Consider the following 5,016-nt stretch of genomic DNA (forward strand, 5'->3'; position numbering starts at 1 on the left):
TCTAACATGGAGGACAAGGTAAACAAACTTTTAATCGAATCTTGAAGACAGCGGAATGTAGGTCCCCCGTTCAAATATTCAAAATGACGTGGATGACGAATTTCATTTTGGATTAAAATGCCTCCATCAACGAGTCTAGAGGCAGAGACGGAAACAACGGTGGGGTCCAAAAGTTTCGGGTTGTCTATATTTCCTCACTAATACTGCAGACAACAGGAAAAGTCAACTCGAGTTATGCTTTATGTAATACAATATCGTACAAAACACACATCTTGAACTGGTAAAATTACATATAATGTTCGAATAGCATGTCTTACACGTGTATTGCGCTCCTTACTTTGTGCTGCAGTCTTCCTGCATTTAAATCAAATAAGAATGAATTTGACGATGAATTTTCCCGCATGTTCGGTAATATATTGGCGATAATAACATTCCTTTTTCTTGGCCGTTTTTTATTTTGATGGAAAAATCGAACATATTTTGTATTTCGGCATCATTTGTTTGCGTTTAAATAATAAATATAAAAACTAGTTGCCAATTGGAGGGTAAAACAATTCATAAATATCATTTAAAATGATGTCTTACCCACAAAACGTAGCTGTACTGTACACGTGTACAGTGATTTATTGACATGATTCCATAGAAGATAAATCAATAGGTATGCTATTAAAATGTCAATAAAATGTTCCTCTGATTTCAACAATATTTTATCACTGAATTATTATTACACATTTGCCTACATCGGACATAGATGAATATGGAAATACAAAATATTTTAACCCAAGATACATCTGTCACAGTTTTGAAAAACTTGATCAACCCTTTTTTTCATCATTTTGAGCACTTTTCCAAAGGAGGACCACTTTTCCGTCATACGATTTGTTTTTGCATTTAACATAACGGAATTAAAAACTTAATTCAAAAGTTGGTCCTCGGATAGGATAGTGTTGAAAGTATTGTTTTAGTCTGGGAAACCCCGTTACTTTCATCGATATAGTGAATATGGCTTTATTTGCAGTATTATATTAACAATACCGGATATCTCAACAGTTCAAGAATTCATATTCAATTGGTTCGATATATATTCCATCCATTTTCGCTACCAGAATTTATTTATACCTCTACTGTTTGATATATTTTGTAAGAGTAAATTGATAATTGCATCCATTTGGTGAGTTTCAGCTAACACATGTCTTCTTTTATAACAAAATTATATAATTTTTAATGTATCATGGACTGAAAACGTGACTGCATCGTCATAGTTAGATTCACCTGATATGTTGAAAGCTCTTTAAACATCGAATCATATAGATGTCATTCAGATTCCTTGCAAACTACAGCCATAACAACCGCATTTGGAAGAATATATTTGACAATTATCATATGAGATCTTATTCTCGTCACTTAAAGTTAAAACATGCTGTTAATGCGACAACAGTGTATTTGTATGTGGATGATAAATTTGAGAACATGAAAGTCATAGAAAGATTCACCAGATATGTTTTAAAACTCTTTAAACATCGAAGCATATAGATGTCATTCAGACTTCTTTGAAACTACAGCCATAACATCCATATTAAGAAGAAAATAGTTGACAATTACCATATATTAGATCTTATTTTCGTTCTATTGATGCAACAGAGTGTATTTTTATGTGTGATAAATTTGGGAATATGAAAGGCTGTTTACTTCCAAAGACTCCATATAGATTTAAGTTTATGTGATATATATGTCTCTGGTTTGAATGATTACACAAATAGGTATATGACAAAATATTTGAATGTGTATGATAAATTTGAACAAGAGTAACATAAAGTACGCGTCAGGTGATTTGGTACTCAGTCGCCCGCCGAGCGACACATTTTAATCCCTGTCATGCTTTATTATAGTGTCACATGTAAAAGGTACAAATATTACAATCTCTAGAATATGTCTACTCACCCACCCTTACATCCAGTCTATATTAGACTTACGAGACGCTCACTCTTCCCCTATCATTCTAGACTGTAAAAGTATTACATATATGCACATACTTAAGAATTTTAAAAAAAATGCCAATATAAAACTATAAAAATAATTGACATTAAAAGACACATTATTGCTTAATTATAGATCAAGTTGCGACGACGATTAAGAATATTAACACAGGCTTTGGCACAGGACCTCGCCAAGTAAGGGTTGCTTAAAATTACAACTAACTTTTCATCTTTACTCATATTGTAAAAATCACTTGTGATTTTACTAGCCTCCTGCAATTGACCCGATCGGAGATAATTATATAAGTTACATTCTATCAAAACATGACTCTCTGTTTCTACCACGCTTTTACACGCGAAACACATTCTTTCACTCAAAAGTATTCTCTCATACCGGCCTGTTTCGATGCGTATCAGTGCAACCCCATACCTAAACTTAGCTATCGCATTACGATGTGATTTAGGCATTACTAACATATTATAATTTTCTGCCTCATAATTAAACTTAAATAACCTGTACGTACGTAGTTTGTTATGTCCAGAAATACAATCTTTGGCTCCGGGACGGTTTAGTTCCCTTTTCCAATTTTCAATTAACAATTCAAAGCCACGAACCTTAGCGTCCTTAAGTATTTTTTTTACTATTAATTGGACCTGTGCTATAGTTAACCAAGCCTCTAGCTCCCCGAGTCTGGAAATTACCCTGAAGTTCCAATTTTTATCTCGGTGGCTACCTATATGCTCACTCCATGTAAATACAGCCTTATTCAATCTAGTTTCCGACAGATTATGAAGGCGACTCACATGTCTAAAAACAGCTAGCCATTGGTTAACTATTACTGGAGTCCAACCCATGTCCCCGCTAACAGCTACGTTAGGTGCATAGCGACCAAGGCCTAGATAAAATCTACTTGCGCGATTTTGAATAGCAACAATACAACTAAATGGACGTGTACCCCATATAGCAGCACCGTAACTAATTACTGGCCACACTGTACTCTCATACAGTTTTGTAAAGGTTTTATTTGGTAAGCCTCCCATTGATTAAGATTTAGCTATTAACAAACCAAGTGCCCTACCCGCTGATTAATTGGCCGCGAGTTTTGCCGTTACATTAAAATCCAAGTGTTCGTAAATGTAAGACCCTGCTACGTATTTCTAGGGCTAGCTTCCCACACGAAAACATACTATCACTGACTGTTACAGACGTTGGACGGAAATGAACAATAGCCGACTTATCAGCGTTCATATTTAGTTTATTGGATTCACACCAAGTATTTAGACCATTTAGTAATAACTGGAGACCACGCTCAGTACTAGCCATGATCACCAGATCATCTGCATAGAGTAGGGCACATATTTTACGCTCCGTTACCTCTATATCAACCCCCAAACTATTCAAATATGTTATAAGGTCATTAATATACAAGTTGAATAAAATCGATGATAAAGCACTCCGTACCTAATCCATTTACTCTCACACAGCCTTGTACAGACTTTATAGCTGAAAAGAGGTTACCAGTAATTCCTAGTGTATTTAGTTTACGAAATAACAAAGGCCTGTTTATACTGTCCTTCTCAGATCAAACGCTCAGACGACCTGACGTCCTGCTCGCCACAATTTGCGGCGGCCATTTTTGAAAAGTGACTCAAGTTATCCACAAAAAGAGGCGGTCCGGAGTTGTTCTTAATAAGAAAGGTACATTCTATTTTCGGACCAGATCAGTACGGTTTGTTGATAAGTCACCCCCTGTTATTGCATAATATACATAATTAACCCTCCGTTTTATATAAACAATTTTAAGTGACGATTGAATTTCTGTCATTTTTCCTTCTTTTATATCCAAAAACAGAAAGGGTAGTTAGTTTATAGATGATTTGTTTTACAATTTAAAAGATGATGAAATGAGTTCCTCCTGAGGAGGAAAACGGTGTGTTGGATGCTATCTAAATGAATATGTTGGTGTTTTTTTTTACATAAGTGGTTAATCTAGTGACTGTAAATAATATACATCTAGAGCCACATACAAATAGTTCGTACCTTTGGCGTAAGGACTACAACACAGAAGACATCACTTCCAAAAACTAACCCGGCCATCCCCTTTTAAAATCTTTTAACCAGAGAGACATATAACATGTATTATTATACCTCTACTTATTTTACACTATACAAAAGTAACCACATAATCAAGCTATTTCCCCTCTAACTGCGTGCCAGGGAAATAGTTCGTCTGGAGGGGTGCGGTAGTTTTGAAACTATTTCCCTCGGAAAATGCGGGAAATTGAGTGACGTCGTAGGCGGGGCCTGACCGAATATTGACCAATCAGCGCAACCGAATGACGTCGGCAATTTCCGGCCAGCAGAGCCGGTACTTTCTGGACCGACCTTCACCTCACATTGTTGTTGACAGACGACAGCAGAAATGGCGACCCCCAGGTTTTCTGTGTTGAACGAGAGCGAGTCGTCGGACACACTGGAGGCAAAAGACAGTTGGCTAATTTTCAAGCAAAAACTGTGATTTATTGTTTATTGTACATGTGATATCCTTTATTTCATGTAATTCCGAAAACGGTTTTTTTCTGATGTTGATTCTCAAGAAACTTTTAGTTTTGTTAATAAAGTGTCCCAATCTTTTGAAAATTTGTTGTCTAATAATATTTAGAATATTGTAAGGGAGTGTTTGTATCGGTATAATATAACAGTTGAAGTATCGGTATTTCGGGAAATAGCAAGTTTATGATCCCCCTCGTCCAGGACTATTTCCCTCGACTTCGCCTCGGGAAATAGTCCTGGCCTCGGGGGATCATAAACTTGCTATATCCCTCATACCCATACTTTAACTGTTAACTATAATAAACAAAATTGACGATATATGTCTCTACGTTAATTTGACTCAATTTTCCGCCGTTATCTCACCTGAGGACATTGTTGTTAAATTGAAAATTGGAAGACACATAATCTACACCAATCTACATACTAACTTCAGGACCCCCTTGACCATCTGCTGGCATCCCTTTGGTGTCATACCTGTACACAGGT

Source organism: Mizuhopecten yessoensis, unplaced genomic scaffold (genome assembly GCF_002113885.1).
Source record: "Mizuhopecten yessoensis strain PY_sf001 unplaced genomic scaffold, ASM211388v2 scaffold2329, whole genome shotgun sequence".
NCBI classification, from domain to species: Eukaryota; Metazoa; Mollusca; class Bivalvia; order Pectinida; family Pectinidae; genus Mizuhopecten; species Mizuhopecten yessoensis.